Here is a 27632-nt window from a genome sequence, read left to right on the forward strand (position 1 = left end):
ATGCCTTCGTTACACAAAGGCATTGAACTGAGGTGAAAGCTTTTATATCCAACACACACACACACACACACACACATATATATATATATATATATATATATATATATATATATATATATATATATATATATATATATATATATATATATATATATATATAACTAATAGTTCAACGATATTCGGACAAATAACAGGATACCCTAAGTCCACAACCAAACAAGGAACAGGAAATAAGGTGAGCTATCAGTCCTAAGTCCTTCAAGTCTTACTTATATAAATATATTAGTGTAGATATGAGTTTGAAAACAATGTAAGTTTAAAAGAGTTTTGAAAACAATTTTAGCATTTAAAAGAGTTTAATAAAAGGTTTTGAAATGCTTAAAATCTGTAAATTTGATAGTAACTTGAAGGTAATAGAAAATCTTTTCTGTTTGTTCTAGTTATTAATCACATATGATTAAAGAAATAACTAGAATGTTTCAACTTGTATCCCCCCCCCCATAAAAGCATTTAAAATCATTTCAAAGGTTGATTAAGGGGTATGAACTCACGTGGAATGAGTGGTGCGAATGTAAGATCGGAAAAAGGATGCTAAGTGTCAAGTGAAGACTTGAGCACACACGGATCCTATTTAGCATATAACGACACATATATGCATGCAATTAGTGTTTATATGATTAAATCAAGAGGGATAACATTCTTATAGTCTAGGAAACACTTATATGGAAGTGTTACAATCACAAGGATTGCATAAAAGGAGTGTAGGGTCACCAAATGGAGCTTTCGGTCCAAGTGATGTGTTCCTAGGAGCTTTCGGTCCTAATGGCATTCTCGGTCCAAAAAGGTTCTTGGTCTGAAGTGGTTCTCGGTCCGAAGAGGTTCTCGGTCTGAAATGGTTCTCGGTTTTTAGGGTTTTCGGTTGAGACCGAAAACTCAGGATCCTCGGTGCATGTGGTGTTTTTCAAGGGCTTTCAAACATGCAAAGGGGTTCTAAGCTTTATCCGAAGTCTTAAGTGAGTTTTGAGGTCTTAAAGGGACCTTTCTTTAGGGGTTTTCGGTTTAAGGAGATGCACTAAACCGAAAACTCCTTTTGTTCTTGGAAAGTGACGATTTCAAGGCCTTAAACAAGACTTTCAACTAGATAATGAGTGCAGAAAGCAATACTTACGATTTAGCGGCAAAGAAGGGTGTTATCGGCCAAACACAAACTAGTGTGTGTTCTTGGTGTTCTTGGTGTTCTTGAAGAACACTTGAAGATCTAAGAAAAAGAGAAGATTTCATGGATGAAATCATGTATAACTACTAGATGAAGTGTTCTAACAACAAATCAAAAGAAGAAACACTTACATTTTTGGAAGATTTGGAAGTAGCTCTTATGATACTTGAAATCATGTATAACTACTAGATGAAGGGGGGTTTCGGCCCCACCCCTTATGTTTGGCCGCAACACCTTATTAAGGTGTTATTTGTTTTAATTTGTTCCCCAACAACAATAAAAAAATACTTCCTCTCGTTTATTCTTTCGAAGAATAAATATTTAAAAATACCCAACCGGACATTAAACCGAGCTAAAAATTAGTAGAGATGAATTGGACTTTTAATTGAAGTGTTTGACTGTAGAGTTCGTACAAAAGAAAATTTTGGGTTGTCACATTATCCCCCCGTTAGAGGGAATTTCGTCCCGAAATTAGAGTTCAAGCAACTAAGTTATTACAAATAACTAAGTAAAAAGATGAGGATATTTAAGTTTCATTTGATCCTCGCGCTCCCAAGTGAACTCCGGTCCTCGCTTGGCGTTCCAACGAACCTTCACAATTGGGATACGGCTTTGTTTCGTTCGTTTAACCTCTCGGTCCATGATCTCTACAGGTTCTTCCACGAAGTTGAGGCTCTCGTTGATCTCGATCTCGTCGAGTGGGATTACAAGAGTCTCGTCAGATAGGCACTTTTTCATGTTCGAGACGTGGAAGGTAGGATGTACGTTACTAAGCTCATGGGGTAGATTGAGTTTGTATGCTACAGAGCCGATTCTAGCGAGAATCTCGAAAGGCCCTATGTATCTTGGATTCAGCTTTCCACGCTTTCCGAAGCGTATCAAGCCCTTCCAGGGTGAGACTGTCAAAAGGACTCGGTCTCCCACCTGGAATTCCAAAGGTTTCCTCCGTTTGTCTGCGTAGCTTTTCTGTCGGTCTCTAGAGGCTTTCAATCGTTCGCGAATCTGAACGTTCTTCTCTGTCATTTCCCGAATGATTTTCGGAGCCGTGAGAGTGCTGTCAGGAACTCGTCCTTTAGCTAACTGAGTGTCACCCACCTCAGCCCATCATAGAGGGGATCTGCACTTCCGGCCATAGAGGGCTTCAAATGGAGCAGCTTTGATGCTCGTCTGATAACTGTTGTTGTAGGAGAATTCAACAAGGGGTAAGTGAGTATCTCATGCCTTCCCAAAGTCAATCACGCAGGCTCGCAACATATCTTCTAATGTTTAAATAGTTCTCTCACTTTGTCCATCGGTTTGTGGATGGTAGGCTGTACTCATGTCCAGCCTCGTTCATAGGGAGCTTTGTAATGACTGCCAGAACCTCGAAGTGAATCTACTATCTCTATCGGAGATAATAGATATAGGAACACCATGCAGTCGTACAATCTCCCTAATTTATGTTCTTGTGAGCTTCTCCATTTTGTCGGTCTCTTTGATGGGTAGGAAGTGTGCGGATTTGGTCAATCTGTCGACAATGACCCAAATGGTATCAAGTTCACCCGTTGTCTTGGGTAACTTGGTTATGAAGTCCATAGTGATCCGCTCCCACTTCCACTCAGGTATCTCCGATTGCTGAAGTAGACCTGATGGTTTCTGGTATTCGACCTTGACCTTGGCGCAAGTAATGCATTTACTTACGAAGGTAGCAATCTCTGCTTTCATGTTAGGCCACCAGTATAGCTTTTTAAGATCCAGATACATCTTATCCGAACCCGGGTGGACGGAATATCGAGTGTTGTGTGCTTCCTTCATGACCAAGTCTCTGAAGCCACCGTGTCTCGGTGTCCAGATCCGGTCCATGAGATATAAGGCTCCGTCATCCTTAACCTCCAAGTTCTTATCCATTCCACGTAGGGATTCACCCGTCACATTTTCATGTTTTAAGGCTTCGAACTGAGCCTCCTTAATTTGTGCGGATAGATGCGAATGGATAGTCATAGTTAATGACTTGACTCTTCGTCTAGAATATTCTTTTCGACTTAGGGCGTCTGCTACTACGTTGGCTTTACCCGGATGATAACGAATTTTGCATTCGTAGTCATTGAGTAGTTCGACCCACCGTCGTTGTCTCATATTGAGCTCCTTCTGGTTGAATATGTGTTGTAGGCTTTTGTGGTCTGTAAAGATAGTGCTCTTCGTACCATATAGGTAGTGTCTCCAGATCTTCAGGGCGAACACAACCGCTCCTAATCCAAGATCGTGTGTGGTGTAGTTGACTTCGTGTGTCTTCAGCTGTCTTGTGGCATAGGCGATGACCTTACCTTGTTGCATCAGAACACAGCCGAGCCCCTGGTTGGATGCATCGCAGTATACCACGAAGTCGTCTATCCCTTCGGGGAGGGATAGTACCGGTGCGGTGCATAAGGCTTGCTTCAGCATTTGGAATGCCTTCTCTTGTTTCTCTTCCCAGTCGAAGGCCACGCCTTTCTGGGTCAATGTCGTAAGGGGTTTCGCAATTCGAGAGAAGTTCTGTATGAACCTCCGGTAGTAGCCAGCGAGGCCTAGAAATTGATGAATTTCTGTAGGCGTCTTCGGTGCTGACCAGTTCTCGATGGCTTTAATTTTGGAAGGGTCCACGTGGATTCCTTCTTTGCTAAACACGTGTCCTAAGAATTCGACTCTTCGGATCCAAAATTCGCATTTAGAGAACTTCACATAGAGCTTCTTTGATCGTAAGGTTCCTAGGACTTGTCGTAAATGATCGCTATGTTCCTCCTTACTTCGAGAGTAGATAAGTATGTCATTGATGAAAACGATAACGAACTGATCCAAGTAAGGACGGCATACCCTATTCATTAAGTCCATGAATACTGCGGGCGCATTGGTCAATCCGAATGGCATCACTACGAACTCGTAGTGTCCATAACGAGTTCGGAAGGCTGTTTTCGGAACATCCTCTTCAAGCACTTGTAACTGGTGATACCCGGATCGTAGATCAATCTTAGAAAAGTAGCTCGCCCCTTGCAGCTGGTCAAGTAAATCGTCTATGCGAGGAAGAGGGTAACGATTTTTTACTGTAAGCTTGTTGAGTTCCCTGTAATCGATGCACATACGGAACGATCCGTCTTTCTTCTTCACGAACAGGACTGGTGCTCCCCAGGGTGAGAAGCTTGGTCTTATAAAGCCCTTGCTGATCAGTTCGTTAAGTTGACCGCACAGTTCTTGCATCTCAGCAGGCGCTAGACGATAGGGCGATTTGGCTACGGGGGTAGCCCATGGAATTAAGTCGATCCTGAATTCAACTTAACGTTGGGGAGGTAAACCCGGTAGCTCTTCCGGAAAGACGTCGGGGAAGTCGCGTACAACGGGGAGGTCTTTCAAGTCTTTTGTTTTCTGGCTCGTATCGACAACGTGTGCCAAGAATGTACGATATTCCTTGCGCAAGTATTTTTGGGCTTGAATACTCGAGATGATACGAAGGCTCATACTGGGTTTGTCTCCATAGATTAACACGGTTTCGTTATTCCATAGGTTTAGGCGGACTGCTTTCTCGAAACATAGGATATTGGCGCGATAAAGACTCAACCAGTCCATGCCTATAATGACGTCGAAACTCTTGATAGCCACTGGTATAAGGTCGATTGGAAATGAATGATGGTCTAGTGTGAGGGTACAACCTATGTAAATCTCGTTAGAATTCTCTGTCTTTCCGTTAGTCATTTCTACGACGAAGGTTTCTTTTAGTGTTTGCGGTCCTTGATTAAGTAAGTGTTTAAATTTGTGGTTTACGAAGCTCCTCTCTGCCCCACTATCAAATAGGATACAAGCATAAGAGTTATCGAGAAGGAACGTACCCGTGACTACTGTGGGGTCTGCTACGGCTTCATTGTGGCCAATAGCAAGTAGTCTTCCTGCTCCTCCCGCATTCCCAGCTTTCGGATAGTTTCTTTTGAAGTGTCCTCTTTCGCCGCACCCGTAGCAGGCCTGGCTTACTCCTACATTGGGAACCTGGGTGATGGGTTTGGGTTGTGTTCTACAAAACCGGGCGGTATGGCCCTTCCGGTAGCAATTAGTGCGGTGCATTTCCCGGCAGGGGGCGTTATGATGGAAGGAGCACTTGGTGCACTTAGGTAGGGTCCCTACATATGGTTTGAGGCAGCAGGAGTAGTAGCAGCATGGACAGCCACAATCTGTTGGTTCTTGGAAGAGGGTTGAGTTGACATGCCCTTCTTTCGGTCCCAACGCTTCCTTTTGTTGTCAGCTGTTTTGGTTGGTGTGGGGGCAGTCATTTTAGTTGTTGATGGAGTAGAAGGAACCTCGTGATCAATGAGCCTTTGGGCCAATTCCTTTGCACTATCAAAGGTCGCAGGGTGTGATGCTAGAACGTTCCCTCGATATGGGGGTACCAGACCCCAGATGTATCTTTCGATCTTCTTGTTTTCGGTGGGGACCATGTTGGGACATAGGGTCACCAGGTCGCAGAACCTGGCTGTATAAGCCACTATGTCTGAACCCTGCATTTTGAGGTTCCATAGTTCCTCCTCAAGTTTCTGAATTCCGCCCCTCGGGCAGTACTCTCTTGTCATTAGGTCTTTCAGTGTATCCCAGCCCATGGCGTTAGCTGTTACCAGTGAGAGTGATTTGACATGGCCATTCCACCACATCAGGGCCCTTTCGGTGAAGGTGCAAGCAGCGAACTTAATCTTGCTTCCTTCAGGGCATGAGCACATCTCGAAGATTGTTTCTGTTCTCTCGATCCAATGGGACAGTGCAATGATCCCTCCAGTTCCGTTGAAGTACGTAGGTTTGCAGCTGATGAAATCTTTATAGGTACACTCCCGTGCACGTGGGTGGATTTCACCATGGCTAGAGTTGGTGTCAGTCCCCGTTCCACTAACACCACCAGAGTTTACTCGGGCCATGGCTGCGGTCACAGCTGCGGTCACTGCTGCCTGAAACATCACTGCATCGAACTGCGGAGGGGGTGGTGGTGGTGGAGTTTGATTTGCAGGTCTCCCCCTGGTCGGACACGGACGAGGCGGCATCTTTTACTGAAAGTTGATAGGGATGATAACCATAGTAAGAATCAATTGTAAGTATGACGAGAGTGTTTCATGGACTAAATCACCATAGTCCAACTATCAGATAGAGGTATAACAATAGAGTAGGGAAACACAAGGTAAATACTTTCCCATAGTTTAGATAACTGCCAATAATACTGGTATTAATGATGTAAAATGAGTTCGGGGAAAATGACCTAACAGTAACTCTTACATCAAACCATAAGGGAAAATGTTGGCAGCTTAGTAGTCTAGTTAGAGTACTTTCAAAGTTAGAAATGTTTACAGACAAGTGCTCCATAGGGCACAGAAAAGAAAGGCTATTCCTTAACCAAAAGAGGAAGATGAGCTGACATCTTCTACAGGCGACGGGTATCCCTTGGGCGAACCCTCAGGTCTGCCAGTTGGCGTACAATCTCTTGAAGATGTCGCTCATACGCCCTCTGACGCACTCGGAGTTCCATGACTTCAGCTCGGGATGCAGCTAGCTGTTGCTGCAGAGTCTCGTTGGTCCTCCTAGTTCTTTCCATAGCCTCTTCGAGTTGGCGAATGCGGACTGTGTTAAGGCCAGAGTTGGCGTCAATTTCCACTACTCGGTCGATGGCTGCATGACCTTGCTCGGCGTTCCTAGCAATCCTACAAACCATAATGGGCAGGACTCGATCAGCTGAGCCTCCCTCGCTTATGTTGTAAAAGCTTCGGTCTCCGTTGAAAGGTAAAGGCTGACCCTGTTCATCACTCCATCGATTCAAGGTTGTTGCCCACAAGGGAGTGGGACCTTGAAATGCCGGACGGGGGTTGAGGTTTGGGACTTGACCTTGTTGGGGTAGGTTGTTGACCTCTGGTTCGGAGTCGGAGCCATCTGAAAAGCCTTCTGCGAGGTGATCATCCAAAGGGATTGGGTGATCATCTTCTGGCTCATCATCAAGCCATCCTCCAATGTCTTGGTTGGGATAATACGGATCGCCGGGGAGATGGAAGCCAACCATGTTATCTACTCGAGAAAAGGGGTAAAGAAATGATTAATAGGCGAACTAACTAGATAATTATAAGATGATCTTTATTAGTTACTTCAATACTTGCTTAATGCATACCAGTTATATGAAAGCAAAACAGGATAGACCTTCGAATAAGTGATCCTACCTCCAAATCCACAACCAAACAAGGAACAGGAAGAAAAGCAAAGATCACAGATTCTAAGTGTATGACATCCTAGTCACATATAACCTTAGTGTATCCACTTAGCAATTATTGACCTACTAATAAAAACCTTTAATTCTCAGATAAGTAATTATAGTAACACAAAATACTCCTATAGTATTTTAGGTTTAAGCTCTGTTCTAATGTTCTTGTTGTAGTAGTGTTGGTAAGTTTTTAGACTTGTTGCAGCACTACAATCATTCTTACGCACATGCTTGTCACTCCTCAGAAAATATAGTTGATCAGGCTATATCTCCTTAGGTTTGACTATATGTCTCTAAGCCTAATTGTGTTGTTCAACAATCCTAATACTTTTGTTCTGTTCTAGTATGATACTAACCCTGGTATGAATAGATGTATATATATATATATATATATATACTTAGTTAAATATTTTATTATTTAAAAGTATATATTCTTGGTCAGAGTGTTTTAATCCCGCTGCGTTTATAGTTTGTATATCTTTTATGGGTTGATATACTCGATTCACTATAAACAATGCTCTGATACCAATCTGTCACACCCCAAAACCGGAACGGCGGAAACGTTCTGGGGTGGAGGACGTCGTGTATAGTATCATAACAATGCATAATAGTAAAGACAAGTAACAACATTCATTGCATTATCATAATAATTTTTAATACAAGCTTGTTCTATATAGTATGTAAGACACCAAAAGTATGATCAAAATAAGAGATGAGTCTTGTATGTGCTCCATCTTCTCAAAAGCTTCATCGGTACCTTTCTACTGATGACCTGAGAATACAAGTTATTTTGAAAGAGTTTATCAGCATAAAGCTGGTGAGTTCATAAGTATTTAGTGTCATTGCTTGTATAAAAATGTTTGTAACAACATAGTGTAAATGATAGTAGCTATTTGTAAATCTTTGTAAATGGTTGTACTCCCTAGAAAATCCTATATTTTCTAGTGAAATGTAGTCTTCTACCAAGACCCGACTGTTTATGTATTTGTTGCTTATGTAGTGTAAGAGTTTTTCCCCAGTGAAACTATCATTATAAAAATATAGTTTACTTAAACATGTATGTGACAGAATCACAAAGTAATGAAATACAGACTCCAGGCAGTACTAGAGCACCTCGGGGAGTCTAAAGTGGTAAAATGTAGACTCCAAGTGGTATTAAATGAACAATACGCCTCGAAAAGTCTGTTTTGCCTTTAATTCTTAATTAGTTAATTAAAGGTTTGAATGTGAACTCGTATGTAACCATGCTGATCGACGGCTGAATAACTGATGACCCTCCAGGTCATATGTAGTGAGGTAACATTCTGTAGCTAGCAGTCGGGATGTGGGAGTGTCTGTCCCGTATAGATCTATACACACAATGCCCGCTCTCCCTCCAGGAGACTCTAGTTACAAAGTGATAGCACAATAAAGTGTCGTATCGAGAAATAGTATGTCACATTCTGATTATTGTATTCAAAGGTTTGTATAGTATGTTATAGTGTAGTGATGTTTTCTCTGTACTAGTGTATAGTATATTCTCTTGTGAAGTGTGTAGTATGTTCTCTTGTATAGAGTGTAGTATGTTCTCTTGTATAGTGTATAGTATGTATTGTTTCTCAATGTAGTACTTATATAGTGACTCGTAAATGTACTGACTCTTGTATGTATCGTTGTAGTGGTAAGTAGTAATCCCTTAACTATACCTATTATAGTTAAATAGTGATGTTGTTTGTATGCCTTCGTTACACAAAGGCATTGAACTGAGGTGAAAGCTTTTATATCCAACATATATATATATATATATATATATATATATATATATATATATATATATATATATATATATATATATATATATATATGATATATAACTAAGAGTTCAACGACATTCGGACAAATAACAGGATACCCTAAGTCCACAACCAAACAAGGAACAGGAAATAAGGTGAGCTATCAGTCCTAAGTACTTCAAGTCTTACTTATATAAATATATTAGTGTAGATATGAGTTTGAAAACAATGTAAGATTAAAAGAGTTTTGAAAACAATTTTAGCATTTAAAAGAGTTTAATAAAAGGTTTTGAAATGCTTAAAATCTGTAAATTTGATAGTAACTTGAAGGTAATAGAAAATCTTATCTGTTTGTTCTAGTTATTAATCACATATGATTAAAGAAATAACTAGAATGTTTCAACTTGTATTTCCGCCCCCCCCCCCCCATAAAAGCATTTAAAATCATTTCAAAGGTTGATTAAGGGGTATGAACTCACGTGGAATGAGTGGTGCGAATGTAAGATAGGAAAAAGGATGCTAAGTGTCAAGTGAAGACTTGAGCACACACGGATCCTATTTAGCATATAACGACACATATATGCATGCAATTAGTGTTTATATGATTAAATCAAGAGGGATAACATTCTTATAGTCTAGGAAACACTTATATGGAAGTCTTACAATCACAAGGATTGCATAAAAGGAGTGTAGGGTCACCAAATGGAGCTTTCGGTCCAAGTGATGTGTTCCTAGGAGCTTTCGGTCCTAATGGCATTCTCGGTCCAAAAAGGTTCTCGGTCCCAAGTGGTTCTCGGTCCGAAGAGGTTCTCGGTCCAAAGAGGTTCTCGGTCGGAAGAGGTTCTCGGTCCGAAATGGTTCTCGGTTTTTAGGGTTTTCGGTTGAGACCGAAAATTCAGGATCCTCGGTGCATGTGGTGTTTTTCAAGGGCTTTCAAACATGCAAAGGGGTTCTAAGCTTTATCCGAAGTCTTAAGTGAGTTTTGAGGTCTTAAATGGACCTTTCTTTAGGGGTTTTCGGTTTAAGGAGATGCACTAAACCGAAAACTCCTTTTGTTCTTGGAAAGTGACGATTTCAAGGCCTTAAACAAGACTTTCAACTAGATAATAAGTGCAGAAAGCAATACTTACGATTTAGAGGCAAAGAAGGGTGTTTTCGACCAAACACACACTAGTGTGTGTTCTTGGTGTTCTTGAAGAACACTTGAAGATCTAAGAAAAAGAGAAGATTTCATGGATGAAATCATGTATAACTACTAGATGAAGTGTTGTAACAACAAATCAAGAGAAGAAACACTTACATTTTTGGAAGATTTGGAAGTAGCTCTTATGATACTTGAGAGAAAAATGTGGGTGTTCTTGAGTTTGGAAGTAAGAAATGAAGGAATGAGGAGTAAACTCATGCCTTATGCATGAGTCCTTGGTCAAATGGGGGTTTCGGCCCCACCCCTTATGTTTGGCCGCAACACCTTATTAAGGTGTTATTTGTTTTAATTTGTTCCCCAACAACAATAAAAAAAATACTTCCTCTCGTTTATTCTTTCGAAGAATAAATATTTAAAAATACCCAACCGGACTTTAAACCGAGCTAAAAATTAGCAGAGATGAATTGGACTTTTAATTGAAGTGTTTGACTGTAGAGTTCGTACAAAAGAAAATTTCGGGTTGTCACAGGTTGTAATGACCAAAATGCCCATAATACCCCTACATATTTGTGGCATGGAACAACATACCATACCATATAACAACATACCATAAAAGAACATAACATAGATCATTTGTTTATTGCAACACACATTCACTACAAATACCAAATAATTATTTAATCCAACTCCATGGGCGTTGCAAGACTGCCACCTTCACCTCGCACATTTTTAGCAAGGTTTATTTTAATGATTCTTTCCGACTTCTTCCGTTTGTTAGGTGGTTTAACATGCTGAACTTGATGAACACGAGCATTGACCTTCACCATTTGGTCTTCCTTACCAGTCCTCTCCAATGCATCACTAGCATCAACCATTACCTCATCATCCCCAACCCCTATGGTAACGTTTATAGACTCCTGCATAGGTATAATTTTTTATTTCTTTGTCCCATTTTTTTTGGATGACCCTACAACTTTACTAAAGCAGCCTTGTTGTGACCTTTCTCTTTGCATATGCTACAAGAGACCTTCTTCCCTACCTTTGAAATGGTGTGTTTTCCAATCCGTTCAAAAGCATCCCTTCTTCTCTTTATGGTTGGCCTTCCTGGCATACGTCTTTTCAATGGAGGCAAAGGGGGTATCAAGTCAGTAGAAGGCCACATATTTTGTCCATTCATCCCATGGATTGGCTGTTTGTAAGTATTATGGAAGAATGCAGCCAAGTACATTGGATCTACATATGGACCATCAGGTGTGATATTTAAGTAGGCTAAGGTGGCAACTGAATGTACGCATACATATCCATTAAAATGTGCTTCAATTGTTGCCTTGCTCGCTTTCCAAAACAAATTTTCAAACTTGGCTCCACTAAATCTCTTTCTAAAATTCGCATAGATATGTCTATCACACTGCCTATGTTCGGCTGCTGGAAATACTTCTTTTACTGCCTCAATCAAACCCTACATAAGTCACATTAAAGTTTGAAATTAGAACATCAATTACTAATTTTAGAACATGAAGTAGTTATGAACCATACCTTGTGTTGATCCGAAATTAGAACCAAACCTTGTCCGTCATTCCAACATTGCAAATTTTCTGAAAGAGTTTCTATGAACCATTTCCAATTCTCCTTGTTTTCCACACAAACAACCGCCCAAGTAATCGGGAATATTCGATTGTTAGCATCTCTACCCATAGCACAAAGCAACTCCCCTTGGCAAAAACTTTTCAAAAAACAACCATCCAGGTTCATGATCCTCCTACATCCTCCCCTCCATCCCTCTTTTACTGAAGCAAAACATATGTATATCTTGCTGAAATAGTTCTTACCATCAGGCATTGCATCGCCACAAATTTTAACTGTGGATCCAAGATTTGATCTTCTAATCTCTTCACCATATGACCATATTATTGCATAATTTTCAGCTGTTGTGCCTTCAGCTAGACTCCATGCATACTTCTTTGCTCTCCTACACTGACTCATACTCACATTAATCCCAAAAGCTATTTTTACCTCCTCTCTAAGCAATCGGATGCTCATCTTTTGATTGTTATAAAATTGGTGCTTAAAGTGGGTCCCTATCCATTTGTAAGTCACAATTGATCCGAATTTGAAATTCTTTGCACAATTATCCTCACCAATAAGAGACTTTATCTAGAAAGACTTATCATCAGTCATCCAAGAACACCAAAGCGTAAAAGTACATTTTCCATCACAACATTTGGCAAGTAATCGTCTGGTATCATTCTTAACAAAACATAATTGATAACCATTCGCGACAGCATAGTTACAAAGCATGTATTTTAATTGTTTAGGACTCTCAAACCTCATAACTAACACGGGTTCCTGCTCCTTCCAATTGAGCTTATCATTGAAAATATTTGGCAATTCAGGATAAACATCTTCATTGTTACCCATGTCTTCTTTGAAAGACTCACCTACACCTGAATTCTCACCCATGTCTACCTGCATCCCATTATCCTTTATGAAAAAATGAGTCCTCTGATGGTCATCCTCATCGTCATTGGCATCCTCATACTCGTCATCATCCTCATCGCCATTCTCTTCCTCATCGTCAATGTCACCCACATCCCAATGCCCTGTTGCAACTTCCTTAAACAGTCCTGCACCATCAAGTGTCTCTTCCTCTATGTTACCAACAACCTCGTATTTGTGTTCATCCAACCATTCATGCATGTTACTATTCCCAAAGTTGTCTACATACATAGGGAGTATAACACCACATTCATATGCAATTGCTATAATGTCGAAGTAATCCGGGTCATTGCTAATTAAAGTCAAACCTTTTGGAAAATCAATATCAGGTTGGCAGTAATAGAGCTTCTCACACTTCCTTGTGATTAAAGTCCATGAACGCAACACACCCTTCCTTGTCCATGGCTGCGAAATCGATGCCCGAAAACCTCTGAGTAATTCCACCGGTGTAGTGTATGGGGTTTCTGCCGAACATTCCTTGGAAGTAGACATCTACTTGTAAGAATACAGGTTCCATGTTTGAGGATTCAAAAGCAGATCACAAGAAAGGGTTTATCGATGAAGTGTTGAATAGTTGAGGTAAAAATGGCTCTTTTATAAAGCATATACCGATAGTAACAAGGAAGCGACTAATTAATGACATGGCATTACACGAAAGTCACAGTCAGCATCCGATGTGGTGTTAGTAGAAGGAAGTGGACTAAAAATGACCGGCTAACCCCTTCACAATTGAAATAGGGACTTAATCGACCCCATAAAGTGTAATTCGTTCCCTTATTAACCCACAAAATAAGTTAAGTGGCTAAATAAGTAAACCCTAGAAACATAATCGGGAAAATATGTCATTTTCCATATATTGTATTATTTGTATAGCTTAGCCCAGTTAGCTAGTTATCCCATTGGCCCATTAATGTTGTAGCATGTATATATTCTCTTATTTCTATGGAATAGAGCATTCACATTATTACTCATGTTATTAAGGTATTATAGCCCTAAAGAGCTCCTCCCTCTCTAACCATAATCGTTTGTGCTCCCTCCCCTGATGGCTACTTCTATCGCCTGATGTTGTTGTTTTTACTTATCCATCTCGATCTTCATTCATGTCAGCACTCCACCTTCTGTCACTCTGCCCAACCCCAATGACAACACACAAACCACAACCTCCAAACATGAAATCTTAGGTCATTACCAAAATAAAAGCTTATGTTCCTCTCATTCTCGACATGAATCAACTTAACTATGATTCATGGATGGAATTTTTTCAAACCCACTGTCCCAGTTTTGGCGTTTTTGGTCACTTAAATGGCACTTCCAAACCTTATGGAGATGAAGACACCAGATGGGAAACCATTGATTCACTTTTAAAAATGTGGATCTATGCCACCTTTACCCATTCTCTACTCAACATGGTCATCAAACTCGGATCTATGACTTACTCTCTACGGGTGGATATTAAAGTTTTGTTCCGAGCAAACAAAGATGCATGTATAATTAATCTAGACAACGAGCTTCAACTAATGACTATTGGAGATTGATCAATCAACGACTACTATGAAAAGATTAAACTCACTGCCGACCTTCTCGCTAACATTAGATTACCGGCCGCGGGACGCATCTTGGTTGTGTATTTTCTCAATGGTCTTTCAACCAAATATGACAACGTTTCCACTGTCATCCTTCATAAAAAGTCGTTGCCTTCTCTCTTCCAAGCACATTTTACCATGCTCCTTGAAAAATCGAGAATGTCACGATTTCGTCCCGCAAACCCATCTTATTCAGATCATGCATCAATACCCACTGTTTTATTTGTCGAGTTTCAAAGCACCTCTCAAAATTGCAGCTCCAACAACAGGAACAATCAAAATCACAATTGGGGTGGTCCCCGTGACAGTCACCAACACCATCCAAATGACAGTCGGTTCCAGTCGCCTTCCGATTCCTCTCGGTGTCCTCTCTTGTTTCCACATGTTCAAATGTCATGGCCTTTGTTTCTTTCTCGATGGGGATGGCCAACTTCCTAGTGGAAGCCCTATCGACCTCCTTTTTAGCAAATACCACATCGTCGGATACATCAACCATCCATCCAGTCGGGTCTCCTCGACAATAGCCCATCGGGTAACCCTCCACAACAACCACCAATCTCTTTTCATGCTTCCTCTCCTAGTGCTTATCTCACTCTGCCATGGCAGTGGTTTCCGCCTCAAACCAAGATTAGTAGACTAATATTACTCAAGCGATGAACTCCATGTGTATCTCTGACTCACAAAAATCCCTCATGGTATATAGATACCAATGCAATATCTCACTTGGCCTCAGATACAGGTAACTCTAGTCCCTTAGCAATAAGAGAAAAATTAATTCTATTATTATACGAAATGGTTTATCTATGCCCGTTACCCATATCGGTTATTCTTCTTTACATTCGTCTTATCGTCCCATTCATCTTCATCATGTCCTTGTTACTCCCGATATTGTAAAAGATCTTATAATTGTTGGTAAATTTACCTCTGATAATGATGCCACTGTTGAATTCGATTAATTTGGTTTTTTTGTGAAGGATTTTCAAACTTTTAGGTTCTTCTTAGATATGATAGCTCGAGTGATGTTTATCCTGTTGTCTTGATGTCTCAATCCCCATCTGCGTTCCTTGCTTCCAACCCTATACTTTGGCATCAACGTCTTGGTCAACCCGACCCTCATGTTCTTCAATGTTTACTTTCCAATAAATTTATTACATGCTATAAAAACATTACTTTTCTTGCATGTAATTCTTTTCATCTTGGTAAACATGTTAGGTTTCAATTTAATTAATCTATTTCAGTTGTTTCTCATGGTTTTGAGATTATTCACTCAGATATTTGGACATCTGCCATTCCGAGAATTATTGGAGTAAAATATAATGTGTTATTTTTAGATCATTAGTATCATTTCTTTTAGGTGTATCGTTTACATAACAAATCCAAAGTCATAAACAAATTTCTTCATTTTCTTGCATATGTGAAAACCCATTGTAACACTGAAATCAAATTATTCCAATGTGACCATGGGGGCGAATTTGAAAATCACGATTTTCATTTCTTATTTGACCAAAATGTCATTGTCTTTCGTTTCGCTTTCCCCAAAGCTTCCCAATATAATCAGATGTTTGAACTCATGATTTAAATTATCAACAACATCATACATACCCTTTTTTTCAAGTCCATATTCCTCCCGAATACCGGGTCGAGGCTATTCATATGGAATCCCATGTTCTCAATATTACACCCTCAATTTCCATAAAAAATGACACACCTTATTATAGACTCTTCCACAAAACACCCTCATACTCCCACCTTCGCGTGTTTGGATGCCTATGTGATACCTACATCACACCTACTCACAAACATGCTCCCGCTCCACTTCTTTCATCTTTCTCGGTTATCTAATTAACCACCATGGTTATAGGTGTCTTGATCTTGGCAGCCGCAAGATAATCATCTCCCGTCATGTCACCTTTGATGAGTGCACATCTTCTTTTCAATCCATGAAGCCAAATCACCCACCTTCCTACACATTCCTTGATGACATCTCTCCCACTCACATCTCTCGAATCTTAAATACGCCGACCCCCTATCTGGTCTCTCGCTCTACCGCCAATGAGTCTCAAGACTCCACATCTTCCTCCAGTGGTAGTACAACTCCCATTACTCCCACCACCTCCACTCCATCAGTCTTTCACCCCACCACCTCTATGTCAGCATCTACTCAACAGACACCTCCTACTCAATGTCGGGGCATCTCTAAACCCATTCCTTGCCTTAACCTTCATACTTCTACCGAATCTTTCACGCCTAAGTATCATCTTCATGCACTTCATGACCTTAACTCGACCATTGCTATGCAAGATGAATTTAATGCTCTTAGTTCTCACGACACATGGAGACCTGTACCGAGGACCCATAAGGCCAACATTGTGCGCTCTATGTGGTTATTTAAAAAGAAATTAAAGGAAGATGGTTCTCTAGACAGGCATAGACCCTGGTTGGTTAATAATGGTTGAAGTCGAAGACCTGATATTGACTGTGATGAGAGTTTTAGCCCGGTTGTTAAACTAGATATCATATGCTTGGTCTTGAGCATTGTTATCTCCCGCCAATGGCCTATTTATCAATGGAAATCAATAATACGTTCTTACATGGTGATATTAACGATACAGTCTACATGCACCAACCTACGAGTTTTTATCACCCGGGTCATCCATATTATGTCTGTCTTCATCACAAGTCCCTCTATGGTCTGGAATAGGCACCCACATCACGGTTTTCCACGTTCACAGAGTTCATCACATGGATCGGATTTACTCATAGAAAATCCGACCCCTCCCTATTTACATATCAGCATGAGATATTCACGACCTTGTTGGTCCTCTATGTTATTGATATCATTCTTAGAACATCGTCGGCTGACGTGATTCGACACATCATCTCTTTTTTATCCACAGAGTTTGCCATGCTTTATTTGGGTACTCTTTCCTATTTCCTTGGCTTCTTAACAACATGGAAGAACACATGCTTACTACTGTCTTCACATAAATATGTGTTCGATCTCCTTTATCGTGCTCACATGTCCTCGTGCAATCTGTGCCATACCCCTACGAAGCTTAATCATTTTGGTGATCCAGTTCAGGATCATACTCTCTATCGCAACCTTGCGGTGGTCTCCAGTACTTGACATTTAGTTCCTTAGACATTGTATATGCCATTCTGCTGATTTTTAATGTGTATTTTACTAATAGTTTTGAATTTATAAAAACCTATCAAATCTCAACCAGTTTAAAACAAAAATAGGCAGTGTACCTAGTCGTGAAATAATAGATTATAAGGTAAGAAAATGTGTCGAACACTAGGGGAACGGGTATGATTCTATGGAAAAACTACTGATCCTAATTAAACTAAGAAAATACTTTAAGGGGGGGTTCTGATTTTACAAGTTCAGAAAAATAAAATCATCAATTAAAAACAATTAAACTAACAACGATTATATTAACTAAAGTAAACAAAACATATAACGATTTCAATCAAGATTAAAGAGTATTTTCGTTTAGTTTCGAATCACCTCTTCTCTATGGTTGATTTCTTCAATACAACGGACTATTTAGTTGGTAATTGATTTATAATATTACTAGTTATCTTGTTTCGATTTCCTAGCATTTAAAAATTTATGGAAAACTATTACAATGATCATGTAATAAGTGAACACCTAATTGATTTTATGTATTTTCAATGAATGATATGATCTAACAATTTCTTATATATGATCAATACAATCATTCAAGCATAGAACATAGATATCTAATGCTCTTTAACACAATCAAAGTTACTAACTAATTTAACCAAACCCTAGGATTTTTTTAATCTCTAGATCTAACCATGAAAAGGTCATAAATATTTAAATATCAAGTTAATGCGATTGGAATGATCATGTAACTACACATAACTCAAAGATAGTAGAGATAAAAATTAGAACTTTAACATGCTAGGTAATCGATATATCAAACACAAGTAAAAACCAAACTAAATAATCAAAATATAATCAAAATGAACACATAGTATCAAGGATCATCAATGCTAAATGAAATTCTAGGGTTTTTAGCCGATAACTAAATCAGAAACATGAATTAACATCAATTAAAATAGATTAAATATGATTAAATCAAGCAACCCAAATGATTTATAGTTTTTCGTCTTTCGATCTCTTCAAATCTCGCTCCTCAATCGATCTTTCGCTTTCTTAGAGTTTCTAAGAGAGTTTTGATCTTAATTGATCATAAAATATTGTAGCTCTCTTCAAAACCTTACTTAGGGTCGTATTTAAAAAGTTTTTAATTGATAGGCCATCATGCCACGTGGAAGTTAATATTGTTGGGTTTTGATACGAAATAAAAGTTTGTTTTTCACAAAAACCGGCAACGGAAGACTTTAAAAATAACGAGTTTATTTTTAGTTCATAACAAAACCGAACCATCATGGATCCATTTATAGAGGTTAGAATGAAATAAAACCAATTATAGGATGTTTTAGAGATAACCTTTGAAGCCTTTGAACCCACTTGGTTTTAGGGTGTTGATGAAGATAACGAAAGATAAAAGTGTATGATCATCTCTACAAGTATCCACCATCAAGAGTAAGGCACCATGAAATGCTAGTTTCCTTCTTGTGTGACTTTGATCTCCAAGCCTTAAGTGCTTAAACAATTAAGCACTAAAGGGAGAGACAAAGTGAACACCAAAATGCATTCAAAAGATGGAGAGAGAGGTCTCTCTTGGTGCTCACGGTTTTGGGAGAGAAAATGGAGAAGAATATGAACAAAAGAACTAGCCAAAATGAATCCCCAAGACTCTTCTTATATACACCATGTAAAGAAACACCTTTTGATTATAATACTCTAAAGTATTATAAAGTAAAAAAGTAAAAGGGGACAAGGCATGGATTATAATATTCTAAAGTATTATAAAGCATATGTAACAAGGGAAAAGTGTGGGAATGATGACAAAAATTGTCTCCAACTCTTTGAACCATGGTAGAGTAAGTTCTTAACTTATCTATGGTTAACCAAAAGGTCCAAAACTTTGTACATGACTTATTATATGATAACATATCATATAATAACTAGTTTGTTCTTTCTTTCATTATTCTTTTCATAAAACAATAATTATTCTCTAATTATATACAAGAGTTGAATTATTTATTAATATCAAATACTTAATAAATATTCAATAAGTGCCGACTTGATAAAGGTGTGACCCTATAGGATCATATATTATTAGCAATATCACTCAATAGTGATTATTGGGCATATAGATTCAACAATCTCCCACTTGCACAAGATTCATTAAAGACTGATATAGACAGTAGTTGACGTCTAGCAACGGGCTACTGCCCCTAACAACATATGAAGGGTGCCATCTCATCAACAATCAATTCCTAGAGCTGTAAGCTGCAATTGTTACTAAAGGTGTGGTATTTATTATTTGTTTGTCTCAGACATCATGTCGAACATGAGATATGGATCGCGATAAATATCATTTAGTGTTCAACTTTAACTAAGGCCTTAGATGTCACGCTCTCAACGAATAAGAGGGACAAATCCCATCTTGACTACATACGCCTATCAATGCAATTCATGTCATACCCAACGATGGCCTTTATGACTGCCTTTTACGAAACAACGTTGAACCATGTCTAAGGACAACAATCCCTACACTTCAAGTCCCAAATATGCATCTCAGGTCTAAGAATACAAAGATCATCTTGACTACATACGCCTATCAATGCATTTCATGTCATACCCAACGATGGCCTTTATGACTGCCCCTTTACGAAACAGCGTTGAACCATGTCTAAGCACAACAATCCCTACACCTCAAGTCCCAAATATGTATCTCAGGTCTATGATTATAAGATACAACCTTGATCAAAACATCACTCTTGACTATGATCTATAAAGTGGTTTTCATGCGGGTCGAGTCCAATGCTTATTCTCCCAATCAAGTACCTATGAAGTTGGTAGCAGCTTTTTGCCATTCTCATCTCCATGAGAATCCACCAATCCACTCATATTAGTCTTACTTCATAGCTGCTCCCACAACTATGAACGACTATGGACATTTAGAATAACCTAGTTATTCAAGGATTTAAACATGCTAATTAGAACACAACAATTATTTAGTGAAAGACTCATATCCAATATATCATTCATTACAATATATTTTGCTTTATTGTTCCAATATCCAAATACTAAATTTCAGTCAAATACATCTACTTGTATCAACAATGCTCTATAGTACCAGCTTGACTTTCATGCTTTAGCTATTGAAGCAGCTTTGTTAAGTAGATTGGTGTAAACTTTGCGAATACAATCATTTTCAGCTTTATATATATATATATATATATATATATATATATATATATATATATATATATATATATATATATATATAAAGAAAACCTATTGAGAATGAATTAGATGCTTGAATATGACTTAGATACCAATACTTGCGTAATGGGATTACTCATAGTTATAATGAACTATACATTAAGCATCTTTGTACGTGGTTCTCCAAACCACGAGCTACTCTAACTCTGATGTGTAATTGTAATTAAAATCTATATGGAACCACTATCCATGTAACTTTCTCTTCATTCATAATGAGGACACGCCCGATTGTGATAGAGAGTCATCTCAATCTATTTTAAATTTAGCACATGTGTAACAACTTTAAACATCGCTTTCTTTGAAATACTTTGTAGACTAGGAATATTTCTCTAGTTCTCTCAAGTACTTTGGAATATTCCTACAAGTCACACAATGACTTGTTCTCGGATTATACTGGTATCATTCGACATGCTCTAAGCATACGACTTATTTGGCCTTTATGCATATCCATGACACATATGATTAATCCAATTGCATCAGCATACAGAATACAATCTAGTTCAAAAAATATTTGCACTAGGATTTTACTCAAAGTCATGTCATATGGTATTTGACAAGATGACTCTTTCAGAGTTCTTTATCTTAAGCTCTTTAAGACCCTTGACAATTAATGCAATTTTACTTAATCCTTTAAGTTTCCATTATCTATCTATAAAGATCCTTATTCCATGAATTAATATGTCGACTACATATAACATTAGGAATGTTACTGCGCTTCCACTAGCTTTGTAGAAAAACACAAGAGTCATCTTGATTCATAATTAAATCACACTATGTAATTAACTTATAAGAAAGAAGATTCTTACTTTGAGATGTTAGCTTAAATCTTGGAAAGATTTTCATTCAAGTATATTTTCTCCCTTAAAAACTCACTTAATCACTACAAGAAAAAGACCCTTTTACGACGCGCAAACAACAACACTCATTGATTTATGTTACGCAAAAGAGAGTGACATTAAAAACGTGTCATCTCTTCAAAAACTTTAAGCATTTACGTCACGCATTATTGCGTGCCCTTAAATTAGTGTCTCATGTAAAAAAAATAAAAAAACACGGAGGGCACTTTATCTAAAATGTGCGTCCTCTGTGAATGTCATTTTATATTTTTTTTAAGAAACGCGCGTCTCAGGAAAATGAAATCCCCAAATTTTTTAAACCCCCGCCTACTTCTCCCTCGTCTCCACCCCTCACCCACATCCACCGCCTCCAATCCTAGCTCGTTACCTCTTCTAGCCTCAAATTGCTGCGATGCACCTTGCTTCTCGAAGAACTACCAAGAACCCTAATAGACTTGGGAGAAATTTTCGATCATTCCTCTTCAATCAACTCAATCGATCAAACCTACCAATACCTTATCTCCTACTAATACTCTCCTCTTAATCTTCTTCAACAAATTCCTCACCACACACACCAACTCAACTCCAAGTCCTGCTCTTCCTCCAAAGACGAGGATTTCCCCGATTCAACCACAACGCGCATAAAATTATCTTGAGCGGAGGCGACTTTTATGATGGCTTGGTCCGAAGAGAGATGGAGCTTATCGGTGGAGGTGAGAGACGGTGATATCACTCCTTACAAAGACTTTCTCAAAAATTGTTTTTTCTTCACTTTTCTTCTTACATTCTCCAACCTTCTTCAAATAAGTCTCCCCTTATTTCCTCATCTTCTACAAAACCCTTTTTGTGTTTTGATCTTTATACAAACATGGATACCTAAGATCAGAGCAAAATCGACACCTCTTCACTTTTTCTCTTCGTTAATTTATGAAATAGTTATTATATTTCTTATTTCGAATTGAATTACTGTTATGAAAACAACATATTTTAATGGTGGTTTGTTATTTTACTTCGATTTTGCAGGGCATATTTTCCATAGATGTGGATGGCCGTTTCCGAAGTCACACCCTAGTTCTAAACATATGCGAGCACATAAGAGAATCTGTTGAACCATTGAAGGGTATCTTAAGCTTATTGATTCAGAAGTTGTTTCATACGACGACGCACCGGTTTCTAGAAATCGGAGGAGGGATTGAGAGAATTTGTCTCTTCCTTCGATTTCTCTTTTGATTCTGGTAATGTTTATATTCAGTTTCTCCTTCTTCAGAATTCTTTTTCACAGATTTCTTCCCATCTGATTTTATGATTTCGGATTTCTTCCCTATGATTTTGATTTGAGATTGAGATTTAGAATTCTCAATCTTCGGTTTCTCTTTCAGAAGCTTTGTAATCTTGTGATGGTTGCTGGGCAGAAGTATTACATGGCTTCATCTAGGGAGTATGCACACAACTTTCCTGATTGGACATCATCACTTCACCTAGGTAGTATGCACAAAAATTAGGTATGTCTTCATCTAGGGAGTATGCACACAAATCAGGTATGACTTCATTTGAGTAGGAGACATTTTCTGTTTCTGTTTTTAGTTTAAGAAATGATATTTGTTTATTAATTTTCCTTAAAATCCCATCTTCAAGACTCTCATGTCATGCTCTTTGCTATAGGATAATTCATTGCAAGCTGTGTGGTCTAATGGTGAACAGGAGAAGAGGTTAATAAGGTACAAGGAGTCTTCTGACTTGTGTGGTACCTTTTGGCTAAGAATTGTTCGTAAGATTTTGGTTTCTACTGTTTCACATAATTTTCATTTCTTGGCAGTGTGGAGGTTTCAGATGATAGGATATCTATTATTGATACAGGCCCATGCATGGACTCTTTATCAAAAGAGAAGTGGTAAGATGTTAATCCTCAAACTGTTTCATTTCTTTTTTTCTTAGTTTCATGCAAATGTTTTATGTTATCTGTTTTCTCTTTGTAGGGGGAAGATGGGAGCCTCCCTTCATCGGGCTTCCAAAGGCCAAGCTATAGGAGGGAAACCTCCATATTTGAAAGTAAAAAAGAAAAATTTTGTTGTCTTGAATATTACCCTATTCTTGTTTCTAACTTTAGACTTATTTCTGGTGAGTACAGCCTGCATTTGGCATGTTTTGATATGGTGGCTGTGTTGACCTAACTTCAAGGTAAGTCACGAGCTTAAATTACAGATGTTGGAGATTTGTTTTCCTTTGGAAAATTGAATACATAGTTATATAACTGTAATTTCTTTATCCATGAAAATGTAATTTCTTCTCTACTTTATTACTTTTCTGTTAATTGCAGGTGATTGGTAGTGACACTGATAAACTTTTACATAAATCTTGGTGTTATACTGGTAAGAAAGTTCATTTCAGTTTCAAATTACAAGGCTAAGTTTGTTGTTTTGTTTTCCATCAATTTGAACTCTGAATCTATTCTGGCTACAAAAATCCCTCTGTATTCAGACTTCTGAGTAATATTTGGATTAATATATATATGCTTCTCTCTTTTACTTGTTGAATCAAATGGACTTATATGTGGTGGTATATATACTTGCAATCTTAGGCTTGGATAGTCTACAAGGAATCAAGTTGGATCAAGGCAGCTGTATTGTTACCTGTTGTACTTTTTGTAGGAAGGTAATTAAACTTTATTATTATTATTATTACTATTAATTACAAGTGTAACATGTTTTGAGTAAATTTTCATTCCTTCTACAGCCCTATAACAAGTGCATACGTGGCTCTGCAGTTCTTTAAGTTGTCACCAGAAGAATCATCAAAGAATCCACTTTCCGCCATACTTTTCAACAGTAGTAACAAGTAAGTCTTGCTAAGAGAAGTGATTAATATACTGTAGATGTACATGCTTCTGAACGATTATATACAAGCACTCATATTACATCATACGTAATAGAGGACCAACAATGGTCTGTGAGCATCTTTGCAGTTTACAGAAGGTATATGGCACAATCAAATGTATTAGTTTACAAGATATTATACTCTCTGCCAATCATAGAGTGAATATTGATCTGTATTGGAACTTTGAAATTTGTTATTATCAGAAGCTCTCTAAAGTTTTAATTTACGTTTTGAGTAAATTACATTATTGGTCCCTCATTATTGTTGATTTTGTCAATTTTGGTCCCAAAAAGTTTTCTCTTGTAATTCTGCTCCTTATTTAGGTTTTTATACTGTTTTTCGTCCCTATTCAAGTAGAATGACTATTTTTTGGACCAAACTGAAACAATCAGCTATCTTAGGGACCAAAAGGAGTCGTTTTACTTGGAACAGGGACCAAAGTCGTTACAAGAACCTTAAATAAGGACCAAAAGTCAAGAAAAAACTTATTGGGACAAAAATTACAAAACTCAGCTATACACAGGGACCAAAAATGTAATTTTACTCCTACATAGATAGAAAGTAAGAATTTTGAGTCCCTTATATGCTTAAGTTGTGGGCCACCAATAACTTCAGCTATACTTTTTTTTTTTTTTTCTTTTTTGTTTATGTGTATTTATATTTTTATTTGTTTTTGGAAAAGCATGTTGAAGATCACCACCTTTATTCGGTAAACTATATGCATTGGCACGACCTTAATATGTGGTATGGAGTACCCCGAAAGCCATGCGAATGTCTTGGAAGATACAATGAGGAAGCATCTATCTTATTTATTTAAGGAACAAACAGATCTACTCCATCAACTCGTAAGATTTCTTTTTTTTTCCAATAAGTAGTGTCATAAAGTGTTGGATAATGAATAAACAATTTAATCTTAACAGATTACTCAATTGAGCCCTAAAATTTTGAAGTCTAAAGGGGTCCCGGTTTATCGAGCTTCTCAGTGTTGTGGAGAGTTTATTGTTACTTTTCCAAGGGCATATCATGCGGGATTCAGTTGTGGTTTTAACTGTGTTGAGGTTGTCAATGTGGCGCCTGTTGATTGGCTGGAACATGGACAAGGTGTAGTCGAGGTGTACAGTAAGCAAAGACGCAAAACATCAATATCTCATGATAAGTTGTTATTAGCAGCAGCTAGAGAAGGGATTAGGGCTTTATGGGAAGTTTCATTTTTTAATAAATAAACTTCCGAGAATTTATATTGGAAACATGTTTGTGGGAAGAATGGGATACTCACCAACGCTGTCAAGGTAAAAAAAAAAAACTTTATTTATTTATTTATATATTTAATTGCTGTTTTCTAATGTTCTTTTAATATAATAATTTCAATGGAGAGTTGAAATGGAGCTAAAAGGATCCAGCACCTTCAAACCACTTTTCAGTTTCAAAAAATGGAAGATGACTTTGATACAACTAATGAAAAAGAATGTTATCTATGTTTTTATGACTTGCACATGTCAGCAGCCACCTGTACATGCTTGCTAGATCGGCTCACGTGTCTAAGACATGGGTGCTCTATAGATTTGAATCTTGATAACATTGGTTCAACAAAAGTAAAGAATAATGATCAATTTGATAATATTGGTTGAATTTGTTGAAGGTATCTAACCGAAAATAGTAAGCAGTCCTTATATGTTGATGTCATGCGTTTTTTGACTTGGGCTCTTTTTGGTTTGGTTTGGTTTTCAATGTTATTTATTGCATGCATGCTAAAAGAAACACTAAATAGTTTGATAATCTAGAAAACAACCAACCTTTTATTGTTTTGACAGGCAGTTGAACTCGCTTTCAGCAACGGATCTTTTTGACTTTGGATGTTTTCTTATGCTGGCTTCTGGAATTATTCTATTACAACGAACAACTTTAGTAAGGGAATCTAGTCCTTAATCAATTGTTTCTGTTCTTAGGCTTGTTTGTGGTTCATTCCTAAGACCTGCCATTGATTAGACTTACATGGACCAAATGTAAAACTTCTACCAAGGGCAGCATGGGAATAACTCAGCAACAAGACCTATTATTGATGAGAAATTACATATAAAGTAGATAAACTAAGGCACTTATTCATACATGTTGTACTAGTATATATTAATTAACTTTTCTAATGTCATTCTTTTACAATGTTGTTCTTTTACAGGTGGTTGAATGTATGATATAGGAATAGTGGGTGCTCCAAATGCAGGAAAAAACATGTTTTTAAGTGTTATTAGTGTTGACATGTAGTGTTGTTTGACATGTAATGTTAGGTAACTTGTTTGACATGTGATATTTTTTTTGAAATGAATTATCGTTCTTATGTATGGTATATTATTTCGTATTATGATCATTTCAATTTGTTGTTTAATTTAAAAATTATTAATTCTATCAAAAATGTATATATTTTTTTAAAACATTTAAAATTGTGACACGCAAATACGTGTCATCTTCATTTATGACAGGGGCTTTAATGATACGCAATGCGTGTCCTAAACGCGCGTCGTAAGGTTACGACACGCAAATGCGTGTCGTCTTCCTTTATAACAGCGCCTTCCTTGATACGCATTGCGTGTCGTAACTGTGTGTCGTAAATGCATGTCGTAAATGCGCGTCGTAAATACGTGTCGTAAATAGACGACGCGCAAAAGCGTGTCGTCTCTCGTTATGACAGGGCCTTCCTTGACACGCATTTGTGCGTCGTCTGAGCGTTTTACGACATGCATCGCGCGTCGTAAAAGGCTGTTTTTCTAGTAGTGACTCTTTGTAGTCAAACTATATCGAGGAAGATTAATCAAGCCCATACTTGATAATCACACATGAATGCATCTCTATGTGTTTTATTAGTTTATGATCAACCATTGAGCAGATTCAACAACAGTTGAAAACTTGCTAGTTCCAAACTATGATGCATTTAGTTTATGGTTCTTTAGCTCTTAAATCTCCAAATTGCTCCCACTTAGAAAAAACATTTTCTAATTACTTATCTTATGGAATGACAATTAGTGGGATTAGTAGAAACTTCATCCTAAACAATCATTTAGGATATTCTACATAAATGCAGTTAGTAAATACTAGAATGGTT

General features: G+C 37.9%; 2 long non-coding RNA genes across 2 annotated transcripts; both read left to right on the plus strand.

The window, feature by feature from the left end:
* Window positions 1-22577: 22577 nt before the first annotated feature.
* Window positions 22578-23547, plus strand: LOC145117531 (uncharacterized). Its single transcript, XR_013712701.1, has 4 exons — window positions 22578-22899; window positions 23044-23202; window positions 23327-23382; window positions 23481-23547. It is a non-coding gene; the product is annotated as an uncharacterized LOC145117531 (long non-coding RNA).
* Window positions 23548-23673: 126 nt separating this feature from the next.
* Window positions 23674-26786, plus strand: LOC145117530 (uncharacterized). Its single transcript, XR_013712700.1, has 9 exons — window positions 23674-23713; window positions 23793-23842; window positions 23982-24033; window positions 24243-24316; window positions 24398-24499; window positions 25221-25383; window positions 25459-25827; window positions 26350-26443; window positions 26712-26786. It is a non-coding gene; the product is annotated as an uncharacterized LOC145117530 (long non-coding RNA).
* Window positions 26787-27632: the final 846 nt, after the last annotated feature.

The sequence above is a fragment of the Lactuca virosa genome, chromosome 5 (assembly GCF_052849685.1).
Source record: "Lactuca virosa cultivar CGN04683 chromosome 5, Lactuca_virosa_CGN04683_v6, whole genome shotgun sequence".
In the NCBI taxonomy this organism is placed as follows: domain Eukaryota; kingdom Viridiplantae; phylum Streptophyta; class Magnoliopsida; order Asterales; family Asteraceae; genus Lactuca; species Lactuca virosa.